Source organism: Podarcis liolepis, assembly GCF_965112155.1.
Source record: "Podarcis liolepis genome assembly, chromosome: 4".
In the NCBI taxonomy this organism is placed as follows: domain Eukaryota; kingdom Metazoa; phylum Chordata; class Lepidosauria; order Squamata; family Lacertidae; genus Podarcis; species Podarcis liolepis.
The window spans coordinates 74926473-74953205 of NC_139558.1; the positions used below are offsets into that span (position 1 = coordinate 74926473).

At 40.2% G+C, this 26733-nt stretch overlaps 1 protein-coding gene across 28 annotated transcripts in view; it reads right to left on the bottom strand.

The window, feature by feature from the left end:
- ZBTB20 (zinc finger and BTB domain containing 20) overlaps positions 1-26733 on the bottom strand; it is a 493834-nt gene that overhangs the window by 191700 nt on the left and 275401 nt on the right. For 2 of the 28 annotated variants that reach the window (XM_083500907.1, XM_083500894.1), the window contains one exon: positions 16524-16659. The exons of 25 other annotated variants lie outside the window; for them this stretch is intronic. The gene's annotated coding sequence lies outside the window, so the exon portion shown is untranslated. Of the gene's footprint in view, positions 1-16523; positions 16862-26733 lie in introns of all 28 variants that reach the window. One more of the 28 variants, XM_083500892.1, reaches the window with a different exon arrangement.

The following is a 26733-nucleotide window of genomic DNA, read 5'->3' on the forward strand; positions in this document are numbered from 1 at the left end:
CATAAATTATAAATATGGCGTAAAATGGCTACATGTGGTGAAACACAGCAAATTTATTTCACCACTGCCATATACAATTTATATTCCTCATAGGTATTGATCAGTATTTCTAACTGGCATACAACAGGAAGGAGAAACATTCTAGATCCCACATCAAATACACAAAATTTAATTCATTCTACATTAAATACAAAACACTTTTAAAAAACAGTGTTATAAAAGACGTAAAAGAAATCCATAGGCATATGGACAAATCTCCGCAAAAAAAAATGTACAAAGAGAAACATAATAACAAAAAATTACTTGGTACATGAAAACAATTTGTTGAAATGCCATGAAATTTATCATGTCTCTTATAGAGTGGTTGCTGTGCCCTTCTACTCAGAGTTTAATCTAATATTGGGGAAAACTTCTTTTTGAAAATCTGTAGTACTTATTAACCTTTTCAGAAATCTTGTCACTATTTTGAAAGGGGTCCCCCCCCAAAAAAAATATGTGGCCATTTAAAATTATCCAAACAATGATAATGTCTATTTTACATTCTATAAAGAAATTTATTTAACATTCTCAGAATGCACCTAATTTTATCCTTCAGACTAATGATGTGTTCTTAAAATAAATGTTAAATCTCTTAAGAAACTTCAGTGGAAACCCTTTGGGAAAATCCAACCACATATGCCTATCACACCTCATAGGAGCTAACAGCTGTTAGTATAGCAACTACATACAAAACAAATTCCACAGAATGGGCTTGAGGATCTTCCAATGTCTGAAGGGTCTTTTACATTTCAGACAATTTTTGTATCTAAGTATATCTAACTATAGCCGGATAGGCAAATGACTCGAAAAAGGCAAGTAGAGTCAGGCCATCCATGAAATGGTCAGCTGCAACTCCTAGGTCATGATGAGAAAGGAACAACCTTGGAGCCCAATCTAGATGATAGATAAAACGCATGACTACAGAGTTGCAGCCGGGGTTGACAGAACACATAAGAAGGAACATCCATTGATGTCCTTAATGAGGGGGCAAGGCTGATCTTGCTGCCATCCTCGGGAAATGAGAGGTGTTTAATTTGTTTTAGAATCTTTGATGGTTAAGCGCTTCTCAGTTTTGGATTGACATAAGTGTCACACAGCTTCACATACGTTGACCTCTTCATATAAGTCAGAGGGGTGAACCTCAAGTCTCGGCCTGTCTATCTGGGCCTTGGAACCATTCCCAGCCAACTTCCCTCATGAGCCACTTGCACCCCAAGTGTTTTTGCCTGGCTGGAATGAATCCTTGAATTCTAATAATACTGCTTGCTTGACTGGATAAATGACAGAGAGGGACGTATCAGTGTGTGTATAAACTAGCCTGCTGTACAAAGGTAGAAGGTATATGAGCTGCCCCGCCCACCCTTCTCTCTGGCACGTGGTTGCCCAGAAGGTAATGGAGTTCTTAGGCTGAAAAGGGTTATGTACCATGGATAAAAGTGAAAATCCCACTGGAATTCTGAAGTAAGTGGGGAAGTGGCAGTGATGCTGCTATGCTTGACCTCTTCACAATGAAAAATTTTAGGCCACTGGATTTCTCCCACTATATCTGTATAAAAGCTTTACCACATTTTGTTTTGATAGGTTAAGAAGATTAGAAGTCAGGAATTATGTTCCTACATCACCAGATCTAAGAAACTGCTATTAAGTTTAGCAGAACAATGCTAGAACAGCTAACAGAAAAATTATTATCTTTTGTAACGCAACCATTTGAGGCATATTAGGGCATATTCAAAACTCTTTGAACAGCCCTGGACAAGATAATATAACATCAGTAGGCGTAGACTAGGATACAGTGGTGCCCCGCAAGACGAATGCCTCGCAAGACGGAAAACCTGCTAGATGAAAGGGTTTTTCGTTTTTGAGCTGCTTCGCAAGACAAATTTCCCTATGGGCTTGCTTCGCAAGACGAAAACGTCTTGCGAGTGTTCCGATTTTTTTCCGCTCCCCCCTTTTTTTCTAAGCCGCTAAGAGCCTTTTAGCGGCTAAGCCTTTAATAGCCGCTAATCCGCTAATAGCGCTAAGCCGCTAATAGGGTTGCTTCGCAAGACGAAAAAACCGCTAGACGAAGAGACTCGCGGAACGGATTGTTTTCGTCTTGCGAGGCACCACTGTACAAAGAATACCTGGGACATTAATCTGATGTTCACCGGTGTGGTTGAGTCCCAAACAGATTTTTTTAAAAAAGTAATCATGGATTTGCTTTTTTGAAAAAAACTGTTTTGCATAATCAAGCCCATATCATATATGGTGCACCATCAAAGGTTGATGCAAATCAGAATTGCAATGCAATTTTTTAAAAAGCAGCTTTGAGAATAAAAAGTAGAAATCTGGAGTGCAGGAACGGTAGTATGAGGTTGTGCTAACACCCGCCCCCTATTGTACATTGCCTGCCCAATCTGTTTTCCTTCCTCTTGCAGCAGGAAGTGTGGAACCTGAGGCCCTTCAGATGTTGCTGGATGCTGACTTCCATCAACCCCTTCCAGCACAGCCAATTGGCAGGAATTATGAGAGCGATGGTCCAGGAATAACTGGAGGGCCACAGATTCATCACTAGCATCAAAAAGGTTTAAAATGAGTATTTGCTTGCGTTCTGGACATCATATGTAGAAAGCGCTCTCTCTCTCTCTCTCTCTCTCTCTCTCACACACACACACACACACACAGAGAGAGAGAGAGAGAGAGAGAGAGAGAGAGAGAGAAAATCAATTCAGCAACATAATACATGCTCTTGCCCACTCCAGACTGTCATCAGGTACTAGGCCTCCTATATGATACAACTGGCTTGAACCTCTCTTTAAACACAATGTAGTACAGTACTGTGGAAACAAGAGGCTTACCAGAGCTATGTTGTTAAATAAACGGTGCATAGCATCATTGCTACTATCCTGTCTGATAACAGACCCTTTGTAGGGTAGATATTTAGTTGAAATACTTGAACTCCATCAGATAAATAACAGACCAAAAGACAGAAAGGAAACTGAAGGCAGGGAGGTGAAGCTATCATCTGAGTGTTTTGTTTCTAAGTGTTGCCAGTCATAAAAGGACTTGACGTGCTAATATCTGTTCATTCAGACACTTACAGACATGCTAAGAGCATGACGGCTCGCAGGCACTGCCTTTAAGTGCTGTTACTGAGGCCCCCAAATATTGACAGAGTGCCAGACTCTAAGAAACTATTGATGTACGCAGCCGACCTCTGCTCCAGACACCTATCAGACAGAATCTTTAAATGTCACAGATTAATGAATTTTCATGAAACTCTGTGGGTGGGTGTATGTGGGTGTGCACGTGCATGTGCATGTGTGTTTGATAGTAGGAAAGAAAAATTCAAAATAATCCCCCCTGAATCCTTACTCAAGTGGTCTTTATCATTTTGCAAAACTTTGACCCAAACTCACTATTTTTATTAAGGCGATACAGACTGAGAATGTGTGTGTGTGGGGGGGGTGTTAGGGGAAGGGAAGTACCTCTGGTGGGGGGCACGCTGTGCTCTTTCAGGGGTACTTTGTCCACCTTTGATCCCCCACCCTGCACTCAGCTCTCACATGTGGCTCCTAGAAGCTGTCAACATGCAACAGCAGCTGCACCTTGGGAATGGCCTTGATTGGCCAGTTAAACTAGATGAGGGCAGCCAATGGGTCTCAAACCCTCAGCGGATTAGGGACTTCCTCTGCATACAAAGATAAACTCTGGGGGATTGAGTGGACAAGACCAATAGTGGGTCCAATGGTCAAGAAGGTTTCTGTATGTGCTGTAGAAGGAAGTGAGGGGCAGTTAGGGCTCATCAAGCTAGCACTGTAGCACTGAAAATGACTCCAAAGGTAATATTGCCCAAGCCCCTGCTATGCAAGAATATCAGCTAAAGCATCCCTGACAGATGACCATCCAACCTCTGCTTTGAAACCTCCAAAGAAGGACAGTCCACGACCTCCTGCAGGCGACCATTCCCCTGTCAAACAATTCTTACAGTCAAAGTTTTTCTGTATGTTTAGTCAGAATCTCCTTTCTTGTAACTTGAAGCCATTGGTTTTAGTCCTACCCTCCAGAGCAGGAGAAAATAAGCTTGCTCCATCCTCCTCTCAGTCTCTTCTACGCTAAACAGACTCTGCTCCCTCAACTGCTCCCCATAAGACTTGGTTTCAAGGCATTTTATCATCTTGGTCGCCCTCCTCTGTACACCTTCCAACTTGTCAATACCCTTCTTAAATTGTGGTGTCCAGAACTGGACACCGCACTCCAGGCATGGTCTGATCAAGGCAGAATAGAGCAGGATGATGATCGTGACAATATACTTCTGTTGGTGCAGCCTATGCACGGTTAATAACATTGGGGATTTTTGCTGTTCCATCACACTGTTGACTCATGTTAAGCTTGTGGTCTACCAATAACTCTGGATCTTTTTCACAAATACTACTAGCAAGCAAGGTGTCCCCCATCTTATCTTGGTTATTCCTGCTTAAGTGTAGAACCTTACATTTGTCTCTATAGTACTTCATTTTGTTAGATTTGCCCCTGTTCTCTATCTATTAAGGTCATCTTGAATCCTGATTCTGTCTTCTGTAGCATTACTGTAGTTACAACTCCCAGTTTGTTGTTATCTATAAATTTGACGAGCATCCCCTCAATTCCTTAATCCAAGTCGTTTAGTTGAACAACAGGCCCAGGACAGAACCTGTGGCACCCCATTTGTCACTTTTTTCCACGATGATGAGGAACCATTAGTGAGCACTCTTTTCAGTGCTGCAGTGGTCAGTCAACCAGCCACAAATCCACCAAATAATTACTTTGTCCAGCCCACAATTTATGAGCTTCTTCATAAGACTATCATGGGGGACTCTGTCAAAAGCCTTACTGAAATCAAGACACACTTGATAATACATGCACTATTATAAACAGGAGTGCTTTCTGTATGAAGGAAAATTGTAATATGTCATGGCGTGACTGCACCCTACATTTTGACTGAAAAGGGTTACACATCTAGCAGAGTTTAAGAAGAGATATTCAACAACTGCTCAATTTTTACACTATTACACTTGATAGTACCAGGAATTATGCATCTACCCTGGGAAGACTTGAACAGAGGTCTGGGAAAACTCAAAAATTTTCTCGAAATAAAATGAAAGAGCTATCCTGAAAACTAAACAGCTGTGAAGAGCAATTTCAACTGACCCTGCTGTACAATGGTGCTAAATGTAACCTACATTCTAAGGGAGGATACAAGTTCGGTTAGACACGCTGCCAGCTGTGAACAGTTTATACCCAGCAATTATATAGTTGCACAAATGGAATAGATGTTTTCTCTGTCTGTATACTGTAAATGTTTACATGGAGTGTGATGTCGTAATAAGTGCCATCAAGGCAAGAAGGATCTGCTTCCCCATGGAAAAAAATAAAATCCACATAGATTCACTTCAGTGTTCTTTGGTGACTCCTACTGATGTTAGTTTTGGTGACTCCTACTGATGTTAGTTTTAAAGACAAAAAATGTATTGTAGATATAATTCAATAAAGCCCGTATTGTCAAGCTATCTTATTAACAAAGATAGTTTGTGAGATTTGCTAAGGTTTGCGGAACTTGTGAGCTGCACACTATTTCACGACATTTTTGATTGGCCTAATAAAGGCACCACCCTAATATGGCTGTTAGATTTAAAATAAAAATAAAAATGGGTCAACATGGCTACCTTTACCCTTAGTGTAACTAGCATGGGTCCTTTCCTCTACTCCCAGTTAACAATGCCACCATACAACAGCACTAAGACGCCCTACCCCAGCATCGTGTTTGCTAAAAGCTTCTACAGATTTTGTGGTGTCATAAGACTGGGAGGACAGACAGTGCTCTCTTTAAGGAAATATCAGGGAGTACTGCAGCTTAGGATAGTTCCCATTATCTGTGCACAGAGCAACAGAAAAAGAAACAGCTACAGAATAGTACAAGTCAGATTTCAAAGGGTCGTAAAACCAACTTCCTTCACCCCAGTGCAGGATTTTCCCTTCTCCAGCCTAATCTCTTTGTTGTGTCTGCCCTCATCAATGAGCCCATTCATGCCCCATAATCAGCTCTGATTAGTGTTGCTTCACATCAGTCTCTTCCTCTTTCTTTTCTGCTCTGCCTGTAGAAGGATTGGAATCAGCTTCTGCACACCCCTCCTTGTTAAAAGCTGCACCTCTCCTGCTGACTTACTGCTCTCTCAATCAAAAGGGCAAGAGGAAACAGTTGGGATTCATTCTTCCCCCTTTTTTGAGAAACGGCACAAATGTCAACTTCCTAAGAGGATGTTTGGCATAGCTGAGTTCAGTCGTGAAATGTACAAAGTCGGGATGATCAAAAGTTTGAAGGGCTGCCCACTGCTAGAGTGGAGGGGGGGGGGGAGAAAATGGGATCTCTTCTGTAGTTTTAAAGGAGACATGAACAGACTGCCTTCACGAGAAATGCTTCTTCTATTAAACTGAGACTTGGCAGCAAAATTCAGCTGCAGATCCCAGCAAAGTCTGTGCCTATTTTGATTAGGAATATTTTGACTGGGTCTAGTATTATTTATTACTGCATATATATAGATAGATAGAAGGATAGAATATCTACCATACACATCAGAACAGTTTATATTCTCAGGGATGCTTATTACAGAGAATGCACACATGTACAGTATTTAATTTTGTTAGTCACTTTGTTTTCATTTTAAACACTCTGGACTACTAATGTGTTTTCAGGGTGTTTTCCTTTTTTTAAAAAAAGATTTTTTAAAAAAGTCTCGGTTAATAGAAGAAAAATATGACATTCAGCTTGCAAAATAGCACTTCCCCCACCCCTATGCTTCACTACAAAATCATGGATTTTAATGTCACTATGACCTACTGTTTTTGGCTGCAATTTTTATCTAATCATTTACTAAGTCCTGCAGTCATCAATGGGAGTCACCCACACATAACAAATAGCAGGCGTACATTGTATGTCTATATACTGGCCTACAAAAATTGTTTGGGGTTTAACCCCCGCTCCACTAAACTGTACCTCACTTTGTTTTCATAAAACTACAGTGCAAAATAATTGGTGGAACTCACCATCACAAAATGTGGAGGAGTAGTAGCTCAGATAGCTTTAAAAGCGTTTTAGACAAGTTTATGAAGTTCCACCAAGAGTTACCAACCATGATAATGAATTCTAGGTAGCCTGGATACTAGAAGCAAGCTGAGTGCTGTTACCTACATGCCCTGTTCCTGGCTTTTCCAGATGCTTCTGGTTGGCCACTGTGGGAAAGAGGATATCGGGCCAGTCTTAAACGGATCCAGCAAAACTAATATTCCACTCTTTTTTAGATTATAAAGAGTCTATATGAAAAGGCACTCATTCTCAGATAAATTTGTACAATTGTTTTCTGCTACATAACTTAAATACTGCAGTGAAGTGAGAAAGGTATGGGTGATTTCTCAAGGGAAGGAACTGTTTAAACACTAGTTCGGCAAATGGTGTTTGCATATTATTGCTTCTAAGCCTTACAATTCCCATCTGTAAAGTGGGAATAACAATGGCCTGCATATGACACCAGCCACGCTGGCTGGAGCTGAAGGGAATTGCAGCCCATAATATCTGAAGGGCACCAAGCTAGTTACCCCTGTGCTAAAGGCATGTCAGCACGTAGTCACTAAGGTCTAGGGAAAATTTATTATATAGGCTTGGAGTTTCAAATTTTCTTCAAACTAATTATTATTAGTTTGCTGCAAGCCTTCTTTTCTAGACCAGACTTGGTGTTTGGCCTCCTAAACCTACGGCTCCTTCATTTTTAAAAGTCATTTATACGTTTCTCACATCTTCAAATATACTTTTATAAGGGTCTCCAAATCAGCTATGCAAATCTCCACCTGGCTTGTCATGGCCCTGAAGGACTGAAAGTTTTACATGTGATGACATGGAGATCAAACAATGATTGTACCATATATGAATGTTGTGCAGCAGAGATTGGAGATGGTAAATAGGGTCTACCTGGGCAAATGAATGGGAAGCCGAGCATTTATAGAGCTGGAAAGTGACATGTGAGATGTAGAAAAGGAAAAAGGGTGTGGGATATTAGAGGAATGAGCAAGAGCTTAAAATGCCATCTGTCATCTGTCAATTCGCTGGGCAGGATCCACCTAACAAGCCCTGTCAGCAGAATCCCTGCACAAGGACTTGCACTTGCACAACGGGGCTTTCCCATCCTCTCCTGCCCCCCATGCACCCTGAAATTGGCTATGGGGAGGTCGGGAGAACCGCTACAACTGTGCATGGGGGTTGAGGGGCATGACCATTCTGTCTGGCAAGCCACAGTGCTTGCATTGATGGAAAATTTATCCATCGTACTGTTATGAGTTTGTAGGTGCCTTGACTACCCGGAATTCCTGGGTCTAGTGGGTGTTTTAGCTTAATCAATGCTTGGAGTATTGAAATGGGCTGCCAGGTGCTGGATTTGGCAAAGTGTTAAAATACAGGACCAAATCAGTTTTTCAGTACTCAGGAAATCACCTGGGAGAAGAACCATCAAGGAGAACAAAGGCAGGTGAGGGGTCTCTGCCAGTCAGCATATGGGTGAAGCCCCGCGCTGAGCTCTGGGTAGAGTTTCTAGGAAGAAATTTTTCAGGATTTCAGTTGGGGATGATGTAAGCTAGAGAAAAATAGTCAGTCTGTTAAAACACATCAAGCTGGAGAGAGGGGAACAGAGCACGATGTGGGCTGACAGTTTGAATCAGAGTCTGCAGCAATGGGAGAGAGTGTAATGCTTTGAGCTGCTCCATCATGTTGTATATATGTGTAAATAAACCATATATTATAAAGACACCCTAGTCTCCACTGTGCCTCATTGTCCAAAAGGAAACACAGATCCCGGGTAAGCTACTGGAGCGACTGGAATCTCACAGTGCTGTGAAGAGTGGGGTGGTGGTGGCATGTAACAGTATAATGTTGAATTCCACCCATCATATTCAGCACTGGGTGCAAGAGATATGTTTCATTTTTAAGCTAACATTTTCTTTACACCAGATTTGCTTGATCACAAGTCAACGGCTCCTTATCCTCACTATAAAGCATCTTGCCCTATACTGCTCAAGGATAAATATATCATTTTCTCCAAAATATAAAAACATTCCAGTTCTGCAACAACCTGCCCTGACCCTCACTTACTCTAATTTTTATTATTATACCCTTGTTTACAGCTTTAGTTTCCCAACCAACAGATAAGTACTGTTCACTTAATTGAGCCCTGCCCTAGAGCACACAGCATCTCAGAAAGAGGATGAACACAGAGGCAACACAAAAAAGAAAAGTGCTCCTGTACCTTAGTTTGCTTAGCAAGCTTGAAGACACAAAGGATATCTTAAAAATTGAATGTACTACTACCGTCAACGACTCTGTTTGCTCATAATGTTATATAACAACAGGATATAATGATCAGGGTAGATATCTGGATAGTAGTTATATTTCTTGGTGGCACAGCCTGGAAATGTCACCACAGGGAAAGTAATTTTTCTTTTGCGTGTCTACATACAAACACACTGCATATCTGAAATTCACTCTCACCTCTCCTAGTGTGATATCTCATTAACATTACAGTTCCTATAAAGAGATTAAATCAAGGCAACAAAAAGTTAAGTGCCTTCATATAGCCGCACAGCAAATGCACTGAAACAAGCAAGCCTTTTGGATTTCTTCTGCAACTAAAAACATTTCACACCAATTACAATTTCACTGGAATCCAGAGTAAATAATAAATTACACAACTTTATAATTGGAAGGCATCATGCAGGTCATCTACTCAAACCCTTTCTTGGCTGCAGGATCTGCAATGTAGATTGCCACTGCAGCATCCCAGACAGAAGCTACCAAGCATCTGCTCCAGCAAAAGAGAGCTCCTGAACAACGATGGGTAAATCTGTCAATTTTGGATTCTTTCATTTTCTCATTTTTCCAATCTTAAGTACAGTTCACCATGTTTCCACCTGTTTTCTATAATTTTTTTTCAAAATCATAAAATTCCTTAGCATTTTAGTCTGAATTTTTCCTTACACATATCTGTATGCAGTTTTGCTCAATATACAGAATTTTGCAGAGCTAGTCTCTCTAATAAAATACACCTTCATGATATTTTCATGAATGTAAGCATTTAATATGCATTTTTGTACCCATAATGTGGCTGGAGAACCGCACTGCAACTTTCAAAGAAATATGAATTTGGAAGGATGACTGTGTTTCATTTCACACATTATTTCAGAAGGAGCAACTTAGGTAGGTTTGCTTTTAAATGCAAACTTTATTTTCTCCGGTATCCCTACTTCTGAACCAGCTATTGTCAAGCAGTTCTTGTCATTAGGAAGTTTCTCCTAATGTTCAGTAGAGATCTAGTTCCCCAAAGAGTTCTACCCATTGCTCCCATCTGGAACAATAAAGGACATGTTAGCTCCATCTTATGCATTACAATCTTACACATGCTTGAAAATTAGTTTCTATTAGCTCTATAGCCTATTTTTTTTTTTAAACACACACACACACACACACACACACACACAGAGAGAGAGAGAGAGAGAGAGAGAGAGAGAGAGAGAGAAACTAAGGTGCAGTTCTCCAGTCTTTTACACATGCAAACAGAAGAATTATCTAATTAAGATATTTTCAGTGAAAAGTTTTCTTTTCCACGGTGTGCGTGTGCATATGGTGTTTATAAACTGTCTTTTAACATTTAGATATTTTATTCATTTTTCCACATGGTACAAGTAGAACACATATCACTGTTGGAAAGATACCAATCAAATAGCACAGCGCTGAATCTAAGGAACTCTAACAACAGAGGGCTGAACCAGTAGCATAATAGGGAGCACAAGACACTCTCTTTTGAAAGCAATCCAGAACCTTACAGGAGGTGCTTAATACACAGAGGGTAACACTTTATCAATCTTTAGGCTTGTCCTCTGAGGAGGAGCAGGTGGAACAAAACATCCCAGCAGATATTTGTACTTCTAGCTACTACAAGAAGCTGTTGGTCACAAACATCTGTACCCCAGGACCAGAGGTCTCCACACCAGTTGCTTGGGTTCTTGGCCCACTCTCAGATTCCACTCCCCAATCCCCTTCAGAAGCATAAAAATGAGATGAGATGATAAACCAAAAATAACTTCACAATTGCCACATGAGGTGTGGGAATAACAGGCAATCCCCTGTCTGAAGGCCAGGAAGTAGGTGAGCTTCTAGTCTGAGCTGTTTCACTGCCGAAGCAACAACCCTCACAGAGTTCCAAGTTCAGCCTTTCTGAACTGGGAAAATAGGCACATTTTATTTTTAAGAGCTAAGCTCTGGTCACAATACTCATAAGATGGACCATACACTGGTCACAGCTTATATTAATCATTGAGTCACAGGAAAACGCAGCAGGACTTAACTGCTAAATCATTTTGTACCACAAGATGGTAAATGTATGGATGGATATGAAGGCTGCCATAAAACTATGTTTTGGAGGATCAGAAAATAGCTCTGCGTTCACACACTCCCACTATGGTTATGGGCTGTAGTCTTCGTGCAAACCACATTTTTCCAGTTTGGATGTTATACTAATCAAACCAGGAAGTTAAACTAAGTGTGTGGTGTGAGAGCAGGGGGAATGTGTGCTCCCAGTCCTCCAAATGATGGATTGAAGGATCAGAAACCTTACACGTGGATCAGTCAATGGTATCTATCTACTCATTGGATAGGTTATATATCTGTAACTTACAAACAGAAAAGGTGCCTTGGATGTTAGCACTTTCCCCAAGAAGAACCAATAATAGCAACTTCCTTTCCTTAACGCAAACTTCTTTTGTCAGGATTTCAGATTGTGCATGAAGATTTGCTTTATTAGGCTATTTCCAGGTAGGTGTTTATTGCGGGATCAGCGCTCCTCATGCCTGCAAGCTTTTGGCAGCATCTATATGATGTCATAAGGAATAAAATGGCAGCCTGTTTCCAATGGAAATCCAGCAAGTTCTTCAAAAAAAGCAAATAAACCTATTACCATCGACTTGTTGCACTATTTCCAATTAAGACCCCATCTGAAAGCACCCCAAGTCCCACCTTTTTTTAATGATTGCTTCCTTCACCCTGCTTGTATGGGTGGCATTTTGGAGAATCACCCCACTCTGCCTACTAAAGCCATTTATTATTTGTAGGAAGACAGCGGAAAACTTTAAGCGCATGCCTATGGGCAATGCAACCCTGAAGAAAAGGGCAATTACTGCTAGGCGGTATTTTCAGCTTAAAACTCCTATGATTTAAATAGCCACTTGAGCTGTGCTCTCGCAGTTTACCATGCCCATAGAATACCTAAATGAAATTACAACCTTCTGATATGCAGCAGGGTTCCCGTTCTTTACTGTGTAATATACACGGCCGGGAGAAATTGCATGACAGTTTGCTAAGGCAGAGTGTATCGCAAGAACGTTCTCCCCCAACATATGATTATGCTTCTTATTTCCTGGAAAGCACAACTAATGACGTACGGCATGCATGATACCCATGTTTTAGTGAACTCGAGACATGTGCCCTGAAGTATACTGCCACAACCCTTCAGCAACACAGCTCCTCTGTAATTTGCACTGACTTTGTTTTGCCAGCAGCGTTACCCCACGCTAGCATGGGATCATAATAGAAAATCCTAGAACATGCAGAGAGGAAAATAAAAGCAAATAATACATCTATGGGGGTATCTTATTAGATGCATTTATTAGCCTATTTTATTGTACCAATCATTAAAGCATTATGAGGATCGCCCCTGAACTCAGGGGAGTTTCAAGGCAGCTTATGATTCCCCATGTAAGGCTGCTCTTACAAAAGAAAAAAGAATCCTCGCATACACACCAGAAGTTAATGGAAGAAGTTAAGCTTGTTAAAACACACACACAATAAACATATGACTACACAGAAGAAGATAAAAAGAGCAGAACAGTTTCACCGCCATATACCTGCCCAAGCTGACATAATAGGTTTTATCTCCCACCTGGTCCTCAAGTACTCAAGACAGCATACATGGTCTTCTCCCCCTTTTTATCCTCATAATTCCCTTAACAACATGAGACCAGTCGACTTGCCTTACCCCACATGTTCTCACTCAATGCTTTGATTGGTGGAATTGGCACTGCTACAGGTGCCACAGTCTGCAATTGTAAGAAATTGATTGTTTATTGTGGCAGCACCTGCACTTTGGGACTCCCAGCCTATGAGTGCTTGCTAAAGCCCTTCTTGTTCAGACAAGCCTACCCAGATGCTGAGAAAGTTGTTAATCTGTGTTAGTATTTTAACTTTTGTATGTTTTCTCACTTTTATTGTTTTATCTTTTTGTAAACTACTTTGAAGATTTTTTACAATAAAGTTGTGTATACCTTTTAATAAGTAAATAGATAGATAGTGACCCTGTGAGGAGGTTTAGACCAAACTTTTTCTCTCTGGGAATTAAAATTTGCTTGCATCACACTGATTTTTTTATTGATAAGAAATATGTTGGAAAACAAAAAGAAATGTTTGTTTTGTAACACAGAACACTACTACTTTAGTTTTGATACTATACTACAATGAAATGTTTTTATTTTTATTTTGGGGGGATTGTCCTTGAATCTTACCACCACACTTGCTATTCTCTCATGCCACACCCGTTGTGAACCAAATGATGGCAGAAATGTGACTTGGTCTGACGGCATAGGGGGATAGGTTTGGTGAGAGAGACTGTTGCTAAACTCAGCATGAGGGTTCCCAAGGTGAGAACAGTGGTCTTCATCACTGTTGGGATGCCAGACACCAATATGAATAAAGATGGCAGACCGAAACCTACCTTTGAATTAACTTCCCCCAAATCTTTTCATGGAAGCAAACTATCAAATTGCACTACTCATAAAAAATCACAATTTTGTTTGGTTTCTAAAAAAATTATGAAAAAATAAAAAAAAATCCTTCTAGTAGCACCTTAAAGACCAACTAAGTTAGTTAGTTGGTCTTTAAGGTGCTACTAGAAGGATTTTTTTTATTTTGACTATGGCAGACCAACACGGCTACCTATCTGTAACTGTAAAAAAATTATGGGCAGGCCAAGCACTTTCCATTAGAATAATATGAAATATATTTGAAAAATTGGGGGGGAAATACTACCTTTCTGGGCTCAGTGACTACAAAAATGGCAGGGAGAAACAGTAAACCTCAGGTGGTTGAAGAAAATAGCACAATAATAGCCTATTTTCATGATGTAGATTCAATGCTACTTGTTTCCATGCTCATTAATAACTTAGGGAAAGAGAGAAGCAACACTTTCAGTTTGATGGAAGTGTTTTGGAAGAGCACATATTCACTTCATTTCAGGGCATTTGTTTCAAGGCAGTGAATGTGAGTTCACACCAAATCTGTATACCTAACATGTTTTGTGTGTCTTCACCTACAGATAGCACAATGCTAAAAGACAGGAGGTCATAAATCATTATAAAAATCCCCAAAACTCTACTGATTCCTATTGGAAATAAACCATGTGTCATTTGCCAGAAAATATGTACCGTACTGTTTCCACTATCTGATGTATACACTTTTCGGCATGAGTGGAGAAACCCTTGAACTCTCTCAAGAGCCTCTTTCATCATTCACAAAGCATTATTTAGCTGTGGAACTCAGAATTTCCATAAAATTAGCATTTGTATACTGGTTACAGTTCGCATCAATAAAAATGGTATATACTACTTAGAATTAGTTTACTATTTTCTTGGTGGCAATTATGGCATAACCCACATTAAGAAGCAGTTACACTCATTGTGCTCAGTGACATCCAGTGCTCCACCCACTTAAAAAAATGTTTAGGGTGTACTCTCATTTTCCTACTCATATTGAAATACTGCCCCTCAATGAGGCCAAACTTAGATTCACAAAATGTTTAGGGATATGCGTACCCCTGCATACCCCCAGAAAAAGAAAGCACTGGTGACATCTTTAATATTTTTACATAGCAAAACCATACTGTATAAGTGATAGGTTTTACATATATTAACTAATAACTGTTTTTGAATTTGGGTGGTACTGCCTAGTCTCTGAGTGTGTTTTGTAGACATCATGGTGTGGAATGATTTCCAGGAAAAAGATCCATTCAGAAGTATTTTCCAGACAGAAGAAGTGCTTCATGTTTAGAATAAGACCATTCATTCACCTAGCTAGTACAGTCTACTCTGTCTCATTAGTTCAAGGTGATTAAAATATATATTTAAAAATATTTAAAGACTGCAGGTGTTCCCTTTCAACTGTATTTTCCCCCTCTTAGCTAAATATAACATGAAATTTGTCCTGCCTGTTCCACATTTGCAAACACTGATGTGAATTTACTTTGCGTGCAGAGGGTCCCAGGTTCAATTTCCAGGCGGGAATGAGAAAAAATCCTGGAGGTCTGCTGCCAGTCAGAGTAAACAATGCTGAGGTAGCTGGACTAGCTGACATAAGGCAGCTTTCTATGTAGCAATAGGTAGTTTTTAATTGCTTGGCCTCTGAATAAGCATTTTAATTAAATCACTCCATGTATTTTATTTTTTAAGGTTTGGCTATGTCTCTCTAAGTTTTCACAACGTTTATAGGTCTGAACATGTTTTTATGGGCCAAACTAGATGTTGCAAAACTAACACATGTATCAGACTCAAAATGTGTGTGTTTAAGAAGAAGAATAAAGCAAGCACAGAAGGCGGCAAATTTGATTGGATGAGCAGGCGAAAGGGGAAGCGGCTATGCAACCCTCTCACCTTTTCCTACTCAAAACCCCTTTCTCCATCTGCTTTTGAACCTGGAGGGAGAAATACAGGTGCCAAGCATGTAACTGCATAGAAGATTCCCACAAAGCCTCACGTGTGAATTATTCATATCATCTTATAAGGAAAAAGAACAGAAGGGCGAAGAGTTAATTTTATTTTATTTTATTTAAAAAAAACCTTCATGTGCCAAAAAAAAAAAAAAAAAGGAACTCCGATCTATAAACGATCTACTTTTTTCCTCTTATTCCCAAAGGTTGCTTTTATAGAAGCATTTTCTTTTACTATGCATTCACTGGAGAGTTCCTTTTCTGCTTGGCTGGGCAATCAGGTATTCAGAGCATAATGTAAATGCTCAGAAACACAGGCATGAAAAGTTGCCAGACAAAGAATCCAAGTGAAGGATTTAACATTTTCTCTTCTTCCCGACCCCTTCCAACAGCACACTCGTGTCTCCTACAAGCACCTTGTTAGCTACTGCCAAGGCTGACACCCACTGGTGACAGCAGGAAAACCCACCATTGCAAGCGAAAGTCAACCTAAACAATATTGATTGGTCTGTCACTAGCAATTAATGTAGAGTAAAGCTTTCTCAGCTCTGTAAAAGCTGCTAAAATCTTCAGCCTCTAGTGTGATAAGAAAACAAAACAAATATTATATTTCCTGCTTTGCTTCGGAAGCACCAATAGCTGCAACCACATCACAATATCTGAATCCTCATCACTCACCACCACGGTTGTAGTTCCTGTTCCAAGTGATGACGAAGGAGCCTCTCTGCCTCTTGAGAGTGACAAGGCTTGGCTGCTTCGCCTGCCTCAGCTTTTTGAGTTCACAAGGATCCACAGGGAGTGCTGAGGCAGAGAACTTAGGGAGGGGAGAGGTGGGAAGGAAAATCACTGGAGCCTCTTAACGATCAAACTTCCACTAACTTAGAGGAAATGTCTTATAAATAAACAGAAAAAAGCAAAGCCCATTCTGTCCTGCCAGAGGAATGTACATTATTGCCTCTTGATGGAGCATTTTATACAACACCAGAGACGCAACCGTGTCTCTCGAAACGGCGTCTCTGAAATTCAGAGTGGGGGGGGGGGGGAGGAGAGAGAGAGAAGGAAAGAAAGTGTGTGTATATGAGAGACAGAGAAAGGAAGAAACTATAAAAACAAACAATGCTGGGAGGTTCATGCAGTTTTCAGTAGGAAAACAAACTCTCCAAATTCAACAGCCTACTAACTTAATTGCTTTAGCACTAATAATCACGCAAGCAATGAATGTATTTAAGTTCCACTTTGCCATTCTATGACTTGTGAAGTTCAAGGCAAGGGACAGGAGAGGACAGATATCTATAGAAAGATTTGATAGTATTGATAACGTGCCCTCCCCCTTCCCATCTCCAAATCTGGCCACTCAGGGATTATTTTTTTTAATGTATCAATTGTTCAGTCACAATTCAGAATTGCTTGAATACAGGGATAAGTATAGGCTAAGCACAGTGGTTAAATGTCAACTGCTTTGGAAGAATTGTGCAGACGCTACTGGTTTTAGATCATGCAAAGGGGGTACACAATACATAGGTGCTCAGAGATACGGAGAATGTAGGGCAGGACACTAAAAGCTGCTGCTGCGGGTGTGATCTTGTACTGGGGACAACAGGGACCAACCACTTTATTCCGTGGGGTAGTTTGCAAGCAGAATGAACTGCTGGGCTGACTTCCACCGCTCTGCAGCACCACCTTCACAAACGGTAGGAGGGCAGTTTCAAGCACAGAATAGGTAATCTGAGGAACTCATAGGGACCCACCTGACCTTATATAATTACTGTTCCTAGTATGTGCCATTAATATGAGCAACGAGTTGCCCAGTGTGGGCTGAGCTATCCACAGAATTGTTAGTCAGAATACCATCAGCGAGTCCAAATAAATGCTATTGTACCCTGTTTTTAAGGAAAGGGCTGGTACGGTGATGTTTTTCTTGTAATGATCTATATGTTTTGATATATCATATATTCTATTAATGTTTAACTGCTTTCTCATTATTATTTTTAGAGCTAAGCTGCCTTGAGTGCCTGTCAGGGGAAAAGAGCGGGGTATAAGTAAACACAATCTTAATAATACCGTAAACAACTTAAAATTCTCACATTCTCAAGGAGCAAGGTGGTTAGTCCCCTTCTCCCAAGCAGATTGAAAACATCCTTAGGCTGCATGGGATAAAAGTATCCATAGCAAAAGGAGAACACAGCGTTGGAGAATTTAGGTGCTGAGATTTCATCTTTACCCTTTGTTTGATACCACTCTGATAAAGTAAAAGTTAGTCTTGACTATCCCATGGAAACCCTGGAAAAAGTGAGTAATGACTAACAAATCCTATTGTTATTAATGGGCCATGAGCACAATTAACTTTAGCTGGATTGGGATCATTACGTTTCCGAACTTAGGAGACAATTTATATACAGTACAAGCGAGTCAAGTTTTACTTCACTGAAATAAAAACTGATGATTGTTCTTTAAAAAGCACTGGAGGGAAGAATGAGTAAGAACCTAAAGTAGGAGAAACCGAGTTTTGAGAAAATATTTTTAACCTCAGAACTTAGAAATAGAGCCAATGCTACCAAATGAAAGTTCATATTAGGCTAAGTGGATTTTGAACTTACAATGCCTCAATAATAATTTTTGTATGGGTATAAATATAATTTGGCCCTTTGTGTATAATATACATAAACACTACAAAATTAAATTAACAGCCTTGACATTCTGAGTATTTATTATTTACTATTATAGAGCATGTGTAAACAGAAAGAGGAATATCAGGCAGTGAGATACCAGCAACTATTGGGTCAACCAGACTTTGAAAGAATGGAAGCAGGTTTTCTAATTATTTTCAACCTTTCTTCAGATTTTGGTGCCCAACTATTTAATTAACATTTTGCCTATATCTGTGTCCTTCTTGCACTTATGATGCTCAACCAGGTTAACATCAGACTAACAAGGCAACATGTATTCCACTTTTTTCTATTGTTCTGAAGAAAAGTTTTTAAAAAGTAAGAAGACTTGTGTCTGGAATTTTATGACATGTTGGTCCAACCATGGCATTATTGCAATTGCTGTCTTATTGTTTGAGGCTAAGAAAGTTATGGAAACTGTCTTTCTAAGTACATACAGTACATTTTCAGCTATGGCTCAGGCCACTGGCAATAGGGTATTTGTACTTTTCAGATATTCCTGAAAAATGGCAAATCCAGATTAAATAGGAAAGAAATGTGAGACAGCATTTTTATGCCGTGGATGCTGAAGAAACATGAGAACTACTCTCAGAGTAAACATGAGTCTGGAAGCACTCTGTGCTAGCAGGTAATCAGGAAATGCATCTCAAATCATTCATGGACAAAATTAAGATAAAATTTATGGTACGGTTTTGAGGCCATCATTACGTTATTATTTATACCTTTCTTCCAAAGAGCTCTATGAAGCTTACATGGTTCTCCTCCCCACCCCCAAATCCATTTTATCCTCACAATTCTGTGAGGGAGGTTAGGTTGAGAGATGGTGACTGACCCAACATCACCCAGTGAGCTTTGTGGCCAAGCAGTAATTTGAACCCTGGTTTCCCTAGAGTCTAACACTCTAACCACTATACCACACTGGTGGCGATGACCTTTTGTGCTTATCCAATTAGTCCACCTAAACTAGCAGTGATTGGCATAGTGACCTCTACTTCCAAATGTGTGGCTCATGAGTAATTGGTACTTTGATTCAGACTGATGATCTCCTACCAACATGCTCAGTTGGAAGTGCCCTTACCTGCAAACAGGTAAATGATATTTATTTCCAAATAAATGTGTCATAGATGGAGGCCACAGAAAGTAAACACAATCAGAGCAGTGCAGAGTTTCTAGAAGAAGAAGAAGAGGAGGAGGAGGAGGAGGAGGAGGAGGAGGAGGAGGAGGAGTTTGGACTTGATATCCCACCTTTCACTTCCCTTAAGGAGTCTCAAAGCAGCTAACAATCTCCTTTCCCTTCCTCCCCCACAACAAACACTCTGTGAGGTGAGTGAGGCTGAGAGACTTCAAAGAAGTGTGACTAGCCCAAGGGGAAGCGAACCTGGTTCACCAGATTACATGTCTACCACTCTTCACCACTACACCACACTGGCTAAGCTAACCTAGATAGCTTTCCAGGATGACAACTAAAGGAAAAGGGGAAAGACAGATATTGTTTCCCCTCTTTGGGATTCCAACATGCTAAAAAGAGAATCAGAATCATGTCATTTCTTCTGCTATCACCTATGGCGCTGCAGTCACAGCTCCAATTCACATAACAATAAGAGACAGGAGGGCAATCACGCTCCTTCATTGTGCTGACATTTCCCATTTGTGCCCTTCTTCAAAGTTTTAATTTGGTAAAGGTGCTTTGCAGCTTGTCTTTTAACAGGTCACAAATAACTTGGGATGCAAGATCTCATATTTCATTTTCTCCTGCTGGTGCCACTAAATATTTCATCTACCTTTAAAACAGCAGACTGCTTTAGAAGGCCCTATCTTCCCCCACTTATCTGCACTGTTTGCACACTGGTTCAGGGGATTTGTTCTTCAACATTAGACCAATTTGCTCATACCTAATTAAGTAAAAGTAATCAACAAGCCATAAAACAGCTCAACGCTAGGTACTGTATTTGCTTTGGAGACAGTTTTAAAAACATATGAGAGATGTATGTGTAATACACAAGGCCACAGAAAGAGTCGCTTAGCATAAAGATACCCCTTTGTACATGGTCGAGATGTCTCTGAATCTTCAATTTCAGATTATAGTAATTTAGCACACACTCCGCTGCGTTGTTTTTTGGGGGGGCAGGCGCTCATTTTACAAATGCTTTTTCAATATATTCTAACCCTTTTACAGTCAACAGAAAAATAGTATTGTGTATATAAAGTATTGCCCTTGCATGCCTGAGGGTTGGGGGTAAATTCTCCCCAACCAGTTTCCCACTTCCCTCAAGAAAACTTGTGATTCGCCATCCTGAATCTATTATTATTATTAGTTATTCTGAATTGAGTACCATTGGTTTGAACAGGACAACTCCAGAGTAAAAAGTTTGCCAAAGAGAGCTAAGTGCCTTATGTCTTCCAGTTCCTCATTTACAAAATGAGACCTATTTCCTTTCTTCACATGATCACCATGTGGATACCTGGAATCTTAATGGCCAGAGACAATAGTAACAAGGAAGAAAATTCTGCCCTTTAAAACTTGCACACCTTTTTGAAAACTACTGTAAATAGTTTAATATTTGTGTCGCCTGCAGCATCATGCGTTCTTCATCAATATTTATGATACATGATAGATCTGTCCTATTAAACTAGGAACCGATAATCATTTGCCCTTTGGATATATGCAGTGCACTGACTGTGCTTATGTTTCAAGCGGCTGTGCAAATTTTGCTGTACTTAGCTGCCCATAATTTCACCTTCCCAGAGAAACTATCTTAAACAGCAGGAGGTAAGAACCACCACATATGTTCATTGCACACAAAATGGTGACCAGGTGGGGGCTCCTTGGAATTACATCCACATGACAGATGCTCTGTGCTGCAGGCTGTTTTTCTGCATGGAATATGGTCACCACTACCCCACAGATAATCTCCACATCATTCCTATATCTAATTTACAGTGGCACGGAGGCCATACACAGGGTCCTGCTGAGAGTATTCCAATGACTATGGAGGGTAGTTGGTAAGAAGGGACAGGGACTTACTGTGCCTAGCACCTTGTCTCTGGAATGCTCTCCCTCGAAATATTCATTGTGTGCTTTCTTTAATGCATTCTGGAAAGCATCTAACACTGCTGTTTTTTCCTGTTGCTTTTAACATGATTTGATGCTGCTTCTCTCAATTTTTTGTTATGGGCCTTTTTCTTATTTCATATACAGTGGTACCTCGTGTTGCATAACCTCCAGGTTACGGAATATTTGGGTTACGGCCGCAGCAAACCTGGAAGTGTATACTTCAGGGTTTCGCCACTCATGCATGCGCAGAAGCGCTCTGCAGATGTGGCACCTCTAGTTATGGATTTTTCAGGGTGCGCATGGCACCCCGAAACGAATTAAATCCGTAACCAGAGGTACCACTGTATTTGAGCTGCCTCATAAAGCTTTCTGTTAAGGTGTGCTAGGTTCCAAAATCAATAAATAATATTTCGTTTTCTTCCCTCCTTCCCAACTGGTTATTAACTGAAATAAATAAACACTAAGTACCTTTGGTATATACTTGCTATTACACATTAATAGTTTGTCGCATGAACATAGGAAGCTGACTTATCCCAAGTCAAACTATTCATTGACAGGGCTTGATGCTGTCTCCTCTGGCTGGTGGCAGCTTTACAGGGTCTTTCAGGCATGTACACCACTGGCTATTCATTTTGACACATCTGTATTCCGCTTTTTAGCCAAAAAAGTTCTAGAGCAGCTTATAGCTCAATGAAAAGCAAACCACTCCATGCCTCCTATCTTCCTCTTTGCTGCAGCCTGCTTGAGGAAAGCTAAAGGCACCTGGTTTCTCAGCAGAGCTCGCAAAACAGTCTTGCTCATCTCCTCTCTCTCTGCTACAACCTGTTCAAATGGCTGCTGCAAAGTGGTGGATCTGGGAGAACCAAAGGCAGCTGGTGCCTCAAAAGAACTGATGTGATATCCCTGCTTCTTTTCTCTTCCTCTGCTGCAGTCTGATGTGATCCTTTTAAGTGCAAATGCTGGGAACTGAAACTGGGGCTCTTCTTGCATGCAAAGGATATGCTCTACCAGTAGTCCCCTTAATCTGACCCAAAATTACATAGCAAAAACCAGATTTGGAAATATTTCACAGTGAAACACTCTGCACTGCACTAACTCGTGACCCAACAATTAGAGCCTCTTTTTATTATAACAAGCACTCTTTTTTCAGCTCATAGAACTGAGTAACAGCAATAACATCACAACTCAAGGCTACAGCAAACTTTCATAGTAACCAGGGCAAGGGAGCCATTAGCGAGTCGAACCTAATAGAAATATTTGGTAGAGATTGTTTCCTATGTGTCAAAGAATAGGAGAAATGTATTAATAGGATAAGTTTAAGTCTGCCCTGTCTACTTCCTTGAAAAATATGTTTTAAGAATATTGAACATGCAGAATGTTCTTTCTTCCGGTATAACCAACTGAAACAAAATGAACTACGGACTTTACCTACCAGATAAAGAAAATAGATTCAGAAAGCATGGAAGAGCTTTGCATTATTATCAAGACATTTATAGCACCAAGATAAAATATTTGCATTTTAAATGAAATATGCTACCTTACCTTTTTAATGATTTGCTGCACTCTTTTGCATGGGAAACAGTTAACAGGATATGGTCTGAAGGCACATGCTTGGGCCTGGTCAGTGTTTGAATGGGAAAGTTTCTGAAAACCCTATGAATACTACCTTGGGTTCCATGATGAAATTAAGAGTCATGCTCTACCTATTGGGCTATGTTAGAAAAGGCATGTGGCAAAAAAGAGAAGGGGAAAACTGCCCTCCTCTCCTGCCCTGGCCAAAATGGGCCAGGAAGGATTTGGAAGAAGCTTCATCAAGGAATCCCACAACCACCATCAAGAAGATACGATTTATCTACCCATGAAGAAAAAGCCCCCTGTTCACTTATAATTTAAAGGTAGGATGAAAGAAAATGAAGGAGAAAAATACAAAGGTTACCCTATGTCCCTGAACTCCCTTTCCTAAATCATTGTATATATAAAACTGGGTCATTTAGATGAGAGGCATCAGTCATGTTTTGGAATAGGAAAGCAAACAATTTTCATTCTATTGTGCACTTGTATTTGAAACCAACTTTTCTGCTGTGACCCTCTATACTTACCCTGTCTGTTGCTCTAACCAGCAACATGCCTTTTCAATCTGCCTTCCTGGGGTCTGCATTTGATTACAGCATTCATGTTCTATTTAGATTCTTTTGTACCATGCCCTGTGGTGCTAGTACGAAAGGTGTTATTTATAAAATGTAATTCTGTTGTATTGCAATTTGGATTCAAAGAGGACAAGTAATATAAAATACTTAGTTTATTTAATAATTTCTTGGATTTATTAAATCAGGATCTTTACAAGATTAGTGCTGGGAGGTAGGAGGAGGTTATTAACTAATAAACAGGCTTCAGGCAACCCCTACTCCTCTACAGAATATACATTATTTAAACAGTTTCTCTTTGGAGAACCAAGATGTGCATCCAGCTCAAATTTCTCTTCCTGTTTTTTTTGTTTTTTAAGCATCAAGAAACAGACATTTGTTAAGATTTCTTGAGCTTATATTAGTTTCAAACAGGTCATTTGCAATTGTATTTTTCTCCCTGGCAGTAGCATTTGCGAAAAATCATCAGAGAATATCATATACGTCTGCTCACATATATACAGTTGTCTGCTCACTGGGAAGCTTGTGGCTGGCATCAGAATACACACTTCTAGGGAAAATGCCATGCATGAAGCAGTACAATTTCATCAGCTATTGCTTTTTAAAAAAGTGTTTGGAATTAAATCTTAATGTCTTCAGTGACACTCTGTTTCAAATAAACATATTTAGGACTGGGTCCACCCTTGCAGAATCCATTGCTGTTTTAGCTACCATCATGCAGGCTTAAGTCCCAACAGTTATAACAGCATTCCATGCAGTTTTGCCCTATTCCAAGGCCACTCTGTCTGCCTTCAGAATCTCACCCTGCCCTGTGATATCTGTCTGCATAAATATTCTTCAGCTGTCCTTACAGAACATGTCTGAGGCCATATAAAAGGTAAAGGACCCCTGGACGGTTAAGTCCAGTGAAAGGCGACTATGGGGTTGCGGTGCTCATCTCACTTTCAGGCCGAGGGAGCTGGGGTTTGTCCCCAAACAGCTTTCCGGGTCATGTGGCCAGCATGACTAAAACACTTCTGGTACAACGGAATACCATGACAGAAGCCAGAGCGCACAGAAACGCCGTTTACCTTCCTGCCACAGCAGTACCTATCTATCTACTTGCACTGGCGTGCTTTTGAACTGTTAGGTTGGCAGGAGCTGGGACAGAGCACGGGAGCTCACTCCAGGGTGGGGATTCGAACCACCGACCTCCCAATCGTCAAGCCCAAGAGGCTCAGTGGTTTAGACTACAGCACCATATACATTTTATAGACTCAATAGTGTTGGTAGCTTGTGCTAAAGAAGCAGTAAGGATGACACCTGGCTCCTTCCCAACAGTGGTGCAAACTAATAATCAAACTATCCCCCAAAATATGACAATCTCCCTGACCTAAATAGGAACAAAACTATTTTGCAAGCTACACCAAGGAAATTTTTATCCGGCACAATAGTTTTATGTTCTTCTTCTAAGTGTGCCAAACCCTTAAGCTGGATCCCCATGAGCTGCTGTGCCAACTGTAACTAATTAGAATCTGATTGACAGTTCATATTAAAAAAAAAGAAAGAAATGGAAGTTACTTGCTTTGGAAATTTGAATGGTATCTAAAGTAATGGAGAATAAAATTATTTTAAATTTTTGAAATTAACAGTCGTATGTGGACTGAAGAACATAATCCTATCATCACCAGTCTTTATCTCTTTCTCATGCTGTGTGTTGTTTTTGCATCCACCTTTAAAATCAAAATTATCTCTGATCCTAAATCAAATGTCAAGTAATTTGAGTAAGTAATTTTACCCATTTAAAATGAAGTGAAGCTTGAACTTGGGCAATTGATAGTCTGTTAATTTGTCAGTAAAACAGGGTCTTTCGAAAAAGATATAGAACTCTAATATGCAAATATTCGAAAGCAGCAAGTCTGAATTTATTTCAAAACGCTTGTTTTAAACATTTTATTTTTATATCCATTTCTGCTTGAGTGGAGCAAAACAAGTGGAGCGACAGAGGAAGGCGTTTTCATTTCAAATATTAGGAATGAGCCAAGCTGTGGTTTGGGGTCAGATTTTCTTAAAATAATTCTGGCTACCAAGAGCAGCTAACAACAACTGACAGTTAAATTGCCATTGATGTTGTATATTACTTTGGGTGCCGCTGTGGCAGAGCATGCAACTCAAGATTAAAAAAAATAAATAGATTACATTAAAAACACTTTAAAGCATTGGCCTAAATCCACAGAAACATGTCGCCACATCATAAGTTGACTTAAAAATACACTACACGTACACACACACCACCAACTTGGGGAAAAGTCAAAAGCATTGTATAATAGGGAAGAGCTGATAATTGGGGGGGGGGGGGAGGAGAAGGAAAAACACAGCTAGGCCAGAGCAAGTCCTAGCAAGCACCTAAATGAGGCTGTCAAATCATGCCCCATATTCATCTACCACTACAGCTTTTATCTTCTGTGGCAACTAAACCGGAACCTACCAAACTGAGTATAACACGCTTGATTTTTAATGAAAGAACCGGAATAAGTGTGGGAGAATGGGGGGAGTGCCTTTTAAAAGTATAGATGATTGGATGGTTTGTTTTGCCACAAATTCTGGGAGTGGGGCAGAGAGGGAGAAACCATACTGGCCTAGAAAAGCAAGACAAAGTGTTCTGTGTTGCCTATAAAAGTTAATGCCAAGGTAAACTGATTAATCACTAAATGCTTATCACACATTGGGCTAAAAGTGACCCTATATCATGTGGGGTTTTTTGCAAAGCAGGAATAGCAGGACATGAAAGCTTGTGGAGAAATATTGTCTATAGGAGTTGTGCTTGGTGGGATGGAGAAGAAGCCCACAGCTTCTTCATGAAAGCCAGCTACTTCAGGCTGAAAGGCCACACCCAAATACTCCCCAAACAGTTCAAGCAAGAAAGCACCAATCTGCCAGTAGAGTTTCTTGGGCTATCTTGCCCCTTTTGAATGATCATGGTACTCAATCTTAAATATGTTCCAATATATCTGTTTTACTGCTGTTGTGCTAAGGAAGATGAC